This window comes from Urtica dioica, chromosome 4 (assembly GCF_054948205.1).
Source record: "Urtica dioica subsp. dioica isolate 48M chromosome 4, U.dioica_male_clone48M_v1_H2, whole genome shotgun sequence".
Classification (NCBI taxonomy): domain Eukaryota; kingdom Viridiplantae; phylum Streptophyta; class Magnoliopsida; order Rosales; family Urticaceae; genus Urtica; species Urtica dioica.
Window position 1 is genome coordinate 21,113,383 of NC_142759.1, and position 12,760 is coordinate 21,126,142.

The window sequence follows — 12,760 nt, forward strand, 5'->3', positions numbered from 1 at the left end:
GAGGAAGAACTAAGGCGAGCTCGTGAGAAGGCGGCGGCCGAGAAGGCGTCTCGGGAGAAGGCTGAGTAGGCGGCCGAGACTTTCTTAGGGGAGACCAAGAAACTCCAGGCGGCCCTCTCGAACCGAGATGAAGAGCTGAACATCGTCCACGCCCGACTGTCGGCAAGCGAGATCTCCCGGGTCAGGGCCGAGAGGGAGAGGGAGACCCTGCGGGCGGAGGTGCAGACCCTCATCGAGGAGAAGGACGACGCCGTGCGATCGAAGACAGAGCTAGAGGAGGACTGGGATCTCTCGCTAGAGGTGGCCCGTTACGAGGTGGCCATGCGGGTCAAAGACGCGACCGCGAAGGAGAACGCGTCTCGAGGGATCACATTTTCCTTCTTCGACGCCATGTTTCCTCCCTTGGAGGACGAGCAGCCGGAAGACGACCTGCCTCCCGAAGTCCCTGCGGAGGCCGCCCAGTCGTCAAACCGTCAATCCGGCGGAGGAGCCGTTGGCGGGTCGGGCGCCCCTCACCTTGAGGACGACGAAGAGCAGGTCGATTATGGTTCGGAGTAATCGAGTTCTCTTTGGTTTTTTTGCGCACTTGTTTAGCGCTTGCTTTATGCTTTCTTTCGGATTCTTGCTATGTTTGCGTCGTACTCTCGTATTCTTCTTATCGGGTTGTTTACGCAATATTGTTTTGCCTTGATTGAAGCTTTCTTTTCATCGTGCGTCTTATTTTCTCGACTTGCTACGCTTAGTGTAATCGATTTACGCAATTTGAATAGTACGTGTCTTACGAGCCCGGCTTACTATGCTTAGCGTAACCGGTTGGCACGGCTTACTGCCGCATTTGGCGGCGAAGTTTCCCACGGACGCGGGCTAGACCAGTTTCACCCGGCGGGTGTGATTTCCGGCCATCCATTTGTGACTCGCTGCCTATCGGCGCGCGCGAGCTGGGTGGCCGTCGCATTAATCCTCTGGCGAGTACGCTACCTATCGGCGTGCGTCTCGGGGTAGGTTTGCAGCTCCCAGAGAGCGTGGTACTCGTTGGTACGCGTGTCATGTTTTGGGTTTTGACTGCCGAGATCGACAATCCGGTGCGCGGACGTGATCCATCGATGACTTGTCGCCTATCGGTGCGCAAGGTGCATCGGCGCGCGAGAGGGTCGCAGCAAAAGACGTGCGAGGCCGGAGGTCCGGTGCGCGGATCCAACTCATCGACGTTTCGCTATCTCTCGGCATACGGCCTCAACCCGTGCGAGAGCGTCGCGCGGGGAGGGTACGAATTCGGAGGTCCGGAGCGCGGATCCGATTTATGGGTGTTTTGTTGCCGTTTGGCGCATGGAAATATCCTCCTTAGCCCCCCGAGTTTCTTGGGTGCTCGTAGAGGAGGCTAGAAACTAAGATACCAAGTGTATTGAAGTGAAATGTAATTTATTAAATTATCGAAATGGTTCAAAAAATTACATCCCAGGCCGTTGGCCAAACTTGAAATTGTAAACTGCTTTTGCTAGAATTGAAAATGACATGAAGACAAAAAGCGGAAAAAGGACGAATGAACGTCTACTGGTAATACTGCCGGAGGTGTTCCGCGTTCCATGGGTGTGTGAACACGAGTCCCACAAGGTTCTCGAGCTCGTACGTGCCGTTGTGGATGGCTCGGCGCACACGGTACGGGCCTTCCCAGGTGGGGCCCAGAACTCCCGCGCCTTGCACCTTGGTGTTTTGGAACACCCTTCGAAGAACGAGGCTTCCGTCGGCGAACTTCCGCAGCTTGATCTTCGAGTTGTAGTACTTCTCGACCTTCATCTTCTGCGCGGCAAGCCGGGTAAGTGCGTCCGCCCTCCTTTCGTCTATGAGGTCTAGCTCGAGCCTGATCGCGTCATCGTTGGCGGCTTCGTCGTACTCCTCGATGCGCAAGGTTGGCAGCTTGATCTCGACGGGTACCACAGCCTCGACGCCGAACGCGAGAGCGAAAGGGGTTTCGCCGGTCGCGTTTCGGGCGGTGGTGCGGTATGCCCATAAGACCATGGGGAGCTCGTCGGCCCAAGCCCCCTTTCTTGCCTCCAGCTTCTTCTTCAGGTTCTCCTTGATCGTCTTATTCACCGCCTCGACCTGACCGTTGGCTTGGGGATGGCGGGGAGAGGAGAAAGTCTTGCTGACGCCAAGCTGTTCGCACATTTCTCGGAGGCGCGCATTGTCGAATTGCTTTCCGTTGTCGGTTACAATTGACGCAGGGATCCCGAAGCGGCAGATGATGTTTCTCCAAATGAAACTTGTCGTGTTCGCCTCGGTGATCTTCGCTAGCGGTTCAGCCTCTACCCACTTCGTGAAGTAATCGATAGCCACGATCGCGTGCTTGTACTGCCTCGGGGCCGTAGGTAGCTCGCCGATGAGGTCGATTCCCTACTTCGCGAAAGGTCGCGGCACGATGATCGGACACAAAGGGGCCGGTGCTTGGCGCGGAATGTGGGCGAACCTTTGGCACTTGTCACATTTCTTGGCCCACTCGTGGGAGTCCTTTTTCAAGGTTGGCCAGAAATATCCAAGTCTTAGCAACTTCAATGCCAAAGATTGCCCGGCGGCGTGGTTACCGCACACCCCCTCGTGCACCTCGTGGAGTGCTTTCCTCGCCTCCACCTCGGTCAGGCAACGGAGAAGGGGCATGGAGTAGCCTCTCTTGAACAAACTGTCATCCCTTATTGTGTACTTCGGGGCTAGGCTTCTCAGCTTTCTAGCTTCTTCTTTGTCCTCGGGGACGACTCCCCGTTTAAGGAATTCCACGAGCGGGGTCATCCATGAGGGAGGTGGAGTCTCGTCAATGACCCCTACGTCGCCTCTCGAGACGTAGGGTCGGGTCAACACTTCGATCGGGACGCTGCCTTCGCCTTCCTCGTCTATCCCAGACGCGAGGCGAGCTAGGGCGTCGGCGTCAACGTTCGCCTCTCGAGGGACCTGGACGATCTCGAACCACGACAAGGCCTCCAAGTTCTTTTGGGCCTTGGACAAGTAGGCGATCATGTGTGGCTCCTTTGCGGCGTAGTCGCCCTTAACCTGATTCACGATCAATTGCGAGTCGCAATGGATGCGCAGGTTTTGGGCGCCCAACTTGTTCGCTAGCTCCAAGCCAACAATCAGAGCCTCGTACTCTGCCTCGTTGTTGGAAGCCTTGAACTCGAACCGCAGGGCGTACCTCAGCTTTTCCCTATCGGGATTTGTGAGCACAACGCCGGCGCCAGCCCCCCGGGCGTTAGACGCGCCATCCACGTGTAAATCCCAAACCGGCCCTATCGGGTCGTTGGTCCTCTTCCTTGACGACTCGCTATGGTCGTCCTCCTTGTCTTCCGCGGTCTTACTCCCTTCGTCGCCCTCATTGGTTGGGGGCGCGCTTGTGAACTCGGCGATGAAGTCGGCGAGGGCCTGACCCTTAATGGCGGTTCTCGGTTGGAACTCGACCCCGTATTCGCCCAGCTCTTGGGACCATATCGCCATTCGAGAGGAGGTCCCCTTTTGAAGGGCCTTCTCGATGGGATGCCCCGAGCGGACCACGATGGGGTGCGCCTGGAAGTAGGGCCGAAGCTTTCTCGCGCTCATGACGAGGGCGAGGGACAGTCTCTCGATCTCGGGGTATCGGGTTTCGGCGTCGAGGAGCGCCTTGCTAACGTAGTAGACTGGCCATTGCACCTTGTCTTCTTCGCGTATGAGGACCGCGCTCACGGCCCTATCGGAAACCGCGAGGTAGAGGTACAGGGTTTCGCCGTTCTTTGGCTTCGCGAGGAACGGGGGGGAGGTGAAATAGGCTTTCATATCGCGGAATGCTTCCTCGCACTCCTCCGTCCACACGAACCCGTCGGTCTTCTTCAGTGCCTTGAAGAATGGCTGGCACCTGTCAGTGGCTTTGGAAACAAATCGTGTCAGGGCGGCGATCCTTCCCGTCAAGCTTTGAACTTCTTTGACCTTTTGTGGCGACCTCATCTCTAAGATCGCCTTAATCTTCTCAGGATTGGCCTCGATCCCGCGGCGGCTCACCATGTAGCCCAGAAACTTTCCAGACTCGACCCCGAAAGCGCACTTGTTGGGGTTAAGCTTCATCTTGTAGCGCCGCAGGATCGTGAACATTTCCCTAAGGTCTCGAACGTGGTCGTGGGCTTTGAGGCTTTTGACAAGCATGTCATCCACGTAGACCTCCATAGTTTTGCCAATTTGATTGGCGAACATGCGGTTCACCAACCTTTGATACGTTGCTCCCGCGTTTTTGAGGCCAAAGGGCATGACCTTGTAACAGTAAAGTCCGCGGTTCGTAACAAAGGTGGTTTTAATTTGATCCGGCTCGTGCATGCGGATCTGGTTGTAGCCTGAGTAGGCGTCCATGAAGCTTAGCAGTTCGTGGCCCGCAGTGGCGTCCACGAGCTGCTCGATCCTCGGGAGAGGGAAGCTGTCTTTCGGGCAGGCTTTGTTGAGATCTTTGTAGTCGATACAGATCCGCCACTTCCCGTTTGGCTTCTTGACCATTACCACATTGGACACCCATTTGGGGTGCTCCGCCTCCCTGATGAAGTCGGCGGCGAGAAGTTTGTCAACTTCTTCGCCAATGGCTTGGTACCTTTCCCCACTGAACGCCCGTCGCGGTTGAACGCGCTCGGCCACTCTCTTGTCGTCGTTAAGACGATGAACCATGATCTCGGGGTCGATTCCCGGCATGTCGGCGTGTGTCCATGCAAAGACATCTTTGTGCTCTCGGAGGAAAGCGGCGAGCTCGATTCGGGTCTCAGACGGGAGTTGGGCGCCTATCTTGACCACTTGGTCAGGTTTGGCGTCGTCCAACACGACGGGAACGAGGTCGTCCGGTGTCTCCACCTTCCGACGCTCGACTTCGTCCCTTTGGTCTAGCTCTCCGAAGGTGCCTCCTTCCTCTAACTTGCACGGGAATTTGTCTCCGAGTTGGAAGACGGTGCTCACCACCTTCGCTTTCCCTTTTCCATCCACGCCCTGGATGTAGCACATCCTCGCCATGGATTGGTCTCCCAACATCACGGCGATCCCTTTATCGGTCGGGAACTTCATCATCAGGTGGTACGTGGATGTTATGGCCTTCAACCGATTGAGAGTCGGGCGGCCGACGATGATGTTGTAAGCCGAGGGCTGATCCACCACCAGGAACGACACGATGTGGGTAACCTCGAGCCCCCCCGGCGTACCGAAGGTAACCGGGAGGTCGATAGTTCCCTCCGTCATAACCCTCTCCCCGGAGAAGCCGAAGAGCGGGGTTGAGATCGGGGTCGGTCTTACCCCGGATAGCTTCATCCTGTCCAACGCCGATTTGAAGATTATGTCGGCGGAGCTCCCATTGTCGATCAGGATTCTCCGGACGAGGTTGTTGGCGACCGGGGCGGAGACGACTATCGCGTCGTTGTGTGGATGGAGAACTCGCGTTGCTTCTTGTCCGGTGAAGAACATGGACTCGAAGGGGGCCGGAGGAGGGACCTCGTATGTATGGTTGATGTAGTGCGCTATTTTCCCTTGGGAAACTTCGCGCACGTACTTTTTCCTTTGCGTAGCCGAGTCCCCGAACTCCGGGCCACCCAAGATTGCACCCACGACGTGAAGTTGCGAGCTCTCCGGCTCTTCGTTTGTCGCGCGGTCTGTGACAGTCACCGTCGCCGGACCTTTCTTCCCTTGCCGCGGGCGACCTCCGTGCGCCGCGGCCGTCCCGATAGTTCTCAGGACATACTCTTTCAGCTTCCCATCTTGAATCAGGGCCTCAATCTGACGCTTAAGTTGATAGCATTCGGATGTCAGGTGCCCATGATCTTGATGGTAGTCACAGTACTTGCTTTGATCCCTCTTGGCGGGATCCTTCGTGAGCGGGGTTGGGCTCCCCAACTTGTCACGGTGCAGAGCTAGGATTTGCTCCGGCGGAGTGTTCAGAGGAGTGAATGGCGAGAACCTCCGGAAGCTGTCGACATGCGACGGCTTCGGCCCGGGGAGGGAACGGCCGTTAGGGGCCTGGCTTCCCTTGTTCCTCCTCTTTCGGGGGTCGGGGCGATCTTCGTCTCGATCGTCGCGGCGGCGACTCCCCTGCCCTCCTGCCTTTCGGCCATCTCGACCATCGAGATAGTCCTCGACTCCCATGTATGTGCGGGCTCTTGTCATCAGCTCCGCCATGTCACGCGGGACTTGGCCGACAATAGACTTGAGGAAGTCGCTCGTGCGCACTCCCTCGGTAATCGCCGTGATGGCGTCCCTGTCGTCGAACCCTTCGACCTTGTGAGACTCCTCGGTGAAGCGAGCGAGGTATTGTCTCAACGTCTCGTCTCTTCCTTGTCGGATAGAGAGGAGGTGGGTCTTCGGCTTCTTCTGCGCCACGAGGGTGGCGAATCGGGCGAGGAAAGCCTCTCGCAAGGCCCGGAAAGACGGGATGCTTCCCGGCCTCAAGCTTCGGAACCACTCAAACCCCGAGCCTGTGAGGGTCAGGCTGAAGGCTTGGCAGAGGGTGGCGTCCGCCTGCCCCTGCATAGTCATCCACGTCTCATAGTGTTGGACGTGGAAGTGGGGGTCCGTGCGTCCATCGTAGGGGGGAATGGACGGTAACTTGAAGTTCCCCACGCATGGTTGCGCGAGGATTTGTGCGGCGAAGGGAGAGTATGATTCCTCGATCCCTCCGTACGGCCTTTGCCTCCCTGACTCCCTCATTTCGATGATTTGATTCTGGAGGCTTTGAATCATCGTGACCATGTCGAGCCCGTTAGCGGGGCCGATCGTCGGGGCCACGGGAGTCACCGGTTGGCGTTCGTTGGACGCTTGGTCCACGACATTGGCCTGTGGTCGGCCGAGAGTTGCGGCGGGGAGCGCGTCCCTTCGAGAGTTTAGCCTTTGACGGAGATCCTCCCCTCGGGAGTTTCTCTGCGCCGTCAAGCGCTCTCTAAGGTCCGCACTCAGTGCGGGGCGAGGTGAGGTCGCCCTTGGTCGGGCCGTCCGGCGGGCGCTTCGGCTGTCGGCCCCATCATCTACCAGAGTCGCTCTCTCCTCGGCGAGGGGCCGTGTCCGGCCACCTCTTGAAACCGAAGGGGCGAGTCCCCGGGAATGTGACCGTGCCTGCTGCCGCACTATGTGTGACGGTCCGGCCAAAGCGTCGTTGGGCCTCTCGGGCCGCGAAGGGGCGAGACTAGGCGTTGCCTCGTTGGTCCTCGACTCCCCCACATATTCGGAGTCGGAGTAGTCTTTGGCGGACCTATCCTCAACGTCATAGCCGAGGAGGTCGGCTATGAGCGAACCATCGACGCCGGGGCGGTCAAGGAGCTCCGCAAGCCGCCGGGCCGTGTCCTCTCGGAGCGCGGCCTCGGGGTCAACCATCGGGTCTTGGGGCTGGCTCTCGCTATCGCGAGGTTGCCCTTCAAGACGATGTGCGAGGTGTCGAAGACCGTACCTCGAGCCAGTCGCTCGGGTACCCGCGGAGGTAGTGGGAATGTGACTCATCTCTCGAGAGTCGTGAGAACAAAGGGAGAAAACTGGTAGAGGGAATGCGTCGTCAAGGTCGAGAGATCCCCTCCTTCTAGCGCCAAAATGTTGTCGCAATTTTTCGGACAACGATTCAGGAACCGGAAATGGTTAGACCCAAGGCCGGACCAAGTGGTCTCACTCCGGCTCGAGCGTGTCGGACTTGATATCTCAAGTCGTCCCTTAGCTGTCTGTAATGTCTATCTCGTCCAAGCACCTGAAACACAAGCGAAGAGGTGTGAACTACAAAGGGGAAACAGAGGGGTTGCCTCTGTTTACCTCTCCGACGCTCAACATTAGTAGGATTGAGGTGGTTGATAGAGGGTTTAGTGTTTTTGGGTCGAGAGTTGAGAGAAACGAGCGAGTTATGAGTTCGGCAGCGTTTCAGTACTCAATCTTCGGATTACCTGGGTCGAGGGAGAGACCCTCTTATTTATAGGCGGCCAAGAGGTGTTTGAGGAACCCCTTGGCCGAGGGCCGGCCTTGGAAGGCCGGCCTTGGAGCGCCGGCCGAGGAGGGCCGGCCCTGGAGCGCCGGCCGAGGAGGGCCGGCCTTGGAGCGCCGGCCGAGGAGGGCCGGCCTTGGAGCGCCGGCCACGGCGAGTGCCGGCCCCGGACGAGCGCCGGGCTCAGGACGGCCGCCAGCGTGGCCGTCGTCGATCTACCGGACCGAGACGGACCGGTAACAGCTTGTATATTCTCTTGAGTGATGTTCATTGTAATTTTTTTTCCTGTTTGTTTTGTTTGATGGGCTATGCGCGTCCATACTAGGATCAAGTACAAGATTTTGCGACTCAATTTTTTTTCTTTTTCTGATTTAGTGTTTGTCTATACCGGTTATATGAGTGGGTGGGTCACTATTGATTTAAGTTAATCATTTATACACTGAACGCTGGTAATTCATTTTGGGTTTGGTTTTCTTTCTGCAGTTGGCTGCAAGAATTGTTGTCTCAAATCTGCACAAGAGCACAAAGAAGTCATTTTCAGAGACGTAAGTCTCATCATTTTTTTGTTTGTTATTTCCTTGTAGAGGCTATGTTTATAAAATTATTCTTTTTTAACCATGAAATTTTTAAACAGGATCAAAATCATGTATCATCACGTCAGTGAGAAATCTGGTTTGAAGGCTCCTCTTATTGCAGACGATGTCTATGAAATCATCATGAATGTAAAGTCATTTTTCATCTGACGATCTTTCTATTTTCATCTACAGTATGGTTGCTTACCGACTAGTCATCTCTTTTCTTTCTAGTCTGTTGACTAAAGTGACTGACTCCATTTATTTGTTTTTGATATTTTCTTGATGGACCAGAATGCTGTTCGCCTCGATAGCGAAATAATTTACGACCTGGACTTTGACTATGATTACTTTGAATTCAAGACCCTTGAGAGGTCGTACCTCAAGAAGGTTGATGGTACGGTTGTTGAGAGGCCTCAACACATGTTAATGAGGGTTTCTGTTGGAATTCACAAGCAGGATATTGATTCTGCTATCGAGACTTATCACACGATGTCTCAACGTTTGTTCACCCATGCGTCTCCCACCCTTTTGAATGCTGGAACACCAAGGCCTTGTGTACGTCGAAAATTTCTTATACACTATATTTTGTATGTTATTGATGTTTGACACGACATAACGTTGTTGCAATTGAGTAGCTGCTTCTTGTTGGGCATGAAAGATGATAGTATTGAAGGAATATGTGACACTTTAAAGGAATGTGGTAGAGGCATCGGTGTCTCTGTTCACGATATTGATGCCACTGGAACTCATATTAGTCAAACGAATGGGACATCTAATGAAATTGTTCCAATGCTGAGGGTTTTCAATGATACAGTCGACCAAGGTGGCGGGAAGAGGAAAGGTATACAAAGTCATTGTTTTGTTGAATTTAAATGTCCTTTGTTCTGAATCTCGTGTTTGATTACTTTAGGTGCTTTTGCTGTGTACCTGGAGCCATGGCATGTTGATATATTTGAATTTCTTGACCTTTGGAAAAATCATGGGAAGGTACATGTTCTTCATGTTTTGTAGCCCTTGACTGATGCTACTTATTTAAGCCTTTTTTGTGCATATTTGTAAATTAATGTAATTGCATTTAATTATTCTAGGAGGAACACGATCCGTTTTGTGCACTCTAGGTACCCGACTTGTTCATGGAACGGGTCGGAAGCGGCGGAGAGTGGTCTTTGTTTTGCCCCAGTGAGGCAACGGGGTTGGCAGATTGTTGGGGTGCAGAATTCGAAAAGCTCTACACGGAATATGAAGCACAGGTGGTTCATTTTCTCTCGATGCATATACTTGTGTCTACTGGTTATTATAATTAGAAGCCACTTAGTTGATATTGGCTGTATATACTTCCAGGGAAAGGCCAAGAAGGTTGTCCAGGCTCAGAATCTTTGGTTTGAAGTTTTGAAAGCCCAAATTGAAACGGGAACTCCCTCTATTCTTTTTAAGGTGCTGGTCTTTTCAATGTCTAATTTTATTATTGTGGAAATTGTTTATTGCCCACTCTATCGACAATGTTTTTATAACTCCTTTTGATAATCATTTCTTTCCCCTTCTTTTTAGGATAGTTGCAATAAGAAAAACAACCAGCAAAATCTCGGTGCCATAAAGTCATCAAACTTGTGGACTGAGATCATTGAGTACACAAGTCCAGATGAAACTGCCGTTTGCAATCTGGCTTCAATTGCTTTACCAAGATTTGTTAGAGAGAAGGTAAGGATCTTATGTACTATAAAGTAAAAGTTTTATGCCCTTGCTTTGATTTTCTCTTTAGTTGTGCGAGATGAGCTTTTCTCTACTTCTATAGGGAGTTCCATTCGAGTCCCATCCATCTAAGATTGTTGGAAGCAAGGGCTCCAAAAACCGATTCTTTGACTTTGATAAACTAGCAGAGGTTTGCGTTCATATTTCTAACTTTTTGATAGTGTTTTTGTAATTCAGTTTGTGCACTGCAATCCATTGCCTTTACATTATTTGCTGTGGACAGATCACTGCCATTGTCACAACAAATCTGAAAAAGATTATCGATGTTAACTACTATCCTGTTGAAACTGCAAGAAGGTCAAACATGCGACACAGACCAATTGGAATAGGAGTTCAGGGTCTTGCTGATACTTTTATATTGCTTGGCATGCCATTTGCTTCGTCCGAGGTACAAAAAAAAATTGTATCTGATGGGACGATAGATTTATAATTACCTGTTTCTTATACTTGCCAATTATAACAGTGCTAAGTATTCCTGTTACAGGCCCGGCAGCTAAACAAAGACATTTTTGAGACTATATACTACCATGCTTTGAAGACTTCTTCTGAATTAGCTGCTAAAGAAGGCACTTATGAAAGCTATCCCGGCAGTCCTGTGAGCAAGGTAGACTAGTTTCCAAGTTGGCGATTACGAATATTTATGAAATAATATACTTACGATAATACTTAGATATCACTAGAATTTAGGTTTGATGACTTATCACATTGGTATATATATGTATGGCAAAAAATAGTGCCATGGACTTTATGCTTTGTCTTGGATTTATCATATGTTCCTTGTAGTGCTCATAACTCCAAAATTCTTAGTCATGACTTTGTCTTGATTCTAATGGCCACTAGGGAGTTCTTCAGCCAGACACGTGGGATGTAGAACCTTCGGTTCTATGGGATTGGAAGGCTCTTAGGGAAATGATCAGTGCAAATGGAATTAGAAATTCACTTCTTGTGGCTCCAATGCCCACTGCTTCAACCAGCCAAATTCTGGGAAACAGTGTATGCTTTGAGCCATATACTTCCAACATCTACAGCTTCAGAGTGTCGAGGTTTGAATTATATGCATGCTGTGTAGTCTATATTTTTTAAAGCCGATCTCCTTGGTTCTGAACTTGTATGTTCACTACTATGTGTCAGTGGTGAATTTGTTGCGGTGAACAAACATCTGCTTCATGACTTGACTGAGATGGACCTTTGGTCCCCTGCTATCAGGAACAAGATGATTCATGAAAACGGTTCCGTTCTGAACATCTCAGAGATGACCTCAAAGATATTTACAAGTAAGAAAACTAGATAGTGATATTACTTGTTTTGTTCGGGTATGTGCTAAAACAATCTTGTGTTATCAGGATTGTGTGGGAGATTAAACAAAAGACGTTGGTTGATATGGCGGTTGATCGCGGCTGTTACATTGATCGGAGTCAAAGTCTGAACCTACACATTGACAAACCGAGCTTGGGGAAACTCACTTCTTTGCACTTCTATACATGGATGAAGGTAAAGAATGCAGTTCTGCAATAATAGTTGGCTCTTTAACTTTGATAAAATATACCTGATGTGATACGACTTTGAACTTGAAAAAGGGACCTGAACCACTTTTGGAATTATATATATATATATATATATATAAATCAACATTAATGATCCTTTTGTCCTAACAATAATAGGGTCTTAAAACTGGAATGTCCCATCTGAGGTCTCGTGCGGCGGCTGATGACCGCGGATGAAGCCGCCATCAAAGTAAGTATTTGTTTTATTGAGCAACTACTTGATGTCACTTTTCATTTTATTGTGTACAGATCAATTGAATTTCTCTTTTATATATATGCAATTTAGGACAAGCCAAAGGTTGAAGCTGATGGCACAGACGGTTTGCTCTCTGTCCAACCTGACGATTGCATGGCTTATTGAAGTTAAAGCTCCGACGAAAACTTATTCTGGATGCTCTATAAATAATTATGTGAAATTTTTCTCTGAATTATATCTTCATTCGAAGAGGGCAAAATCTTTTTGCCTTGAGTTGATTTTAAATTAGGGACCTCTGTTCTTGAAGGGGCTTGAATAAGTATCAAGGTTTGGTCACTAATTATAGAGAAATACTGTTCATTTTACAAATCCATTAAATTTAATTGCTATTTAGTGAAATAATTAAAATATGCAATTATGATGTTTTAATAAGGGTGGTCTAGCTTAGTAACCATTATGAAACTTAAAATTGCAATGTAACCAACGTTTTGTTAATAATTGTTAATTAACCATCATAAATATAATAAATAGAATAGATTAAACAAATCTCTTAAAATAAATAGAAGAGTAAATTAAATTAACTCTTCTCTACAGAAGTATAATTGTACCTGCGAAAATATGTGGACTATTTATTTAATAAAACAAAACTTAATCTATATTCTAACCCAAAAAAAAAAAAAAACTTGGGATTAACTAGTTATGATAAATTCTAGAATAGATAGATACATGATGATATATTCAAAAACTTAAATAAATTATTAATAATTAA

At 50.2% G+C, this 12,760-nt stretch overlaps 1 pseudogene across 1 annotated transcript; it reads left to right on the forward strand.

The window, feature by feature from the left end:
- The first annotated feature begins 390 nt into the window (after window positions 1–390).
- On the forward strand, window positions 391–12,356 carry LOC149401162 (ribonucleoside-diphosphate reductase large subunit-like; annotated as a pseudogene). The gene is made up of 16 exons (XR_016296312.1): window positions 391–492; window positions 8,411–8,472; window positions 8,562–8,649; window positions 8,794–9,343; window positions 9,413–9,489; window positions 9,591–9,752; window positions 9,844–9,936; window positions 10,051–10,200; window positions 10,295–10,381; window positions 10,475–10,639; window positions 10,736–10,855; window positions 11,092–11,294; window positions 11,383–11,525; window positions 11,595–11,742; window positions 11,913–11,985; window positions 12,082–12,356. The product of XR_016296312.1 is annotated as a ribonucleoside-diphosphate reductase large subunit-like (transcript).
- Window positions 12,357–12,760: the final 404 nt, after the last annotated feature.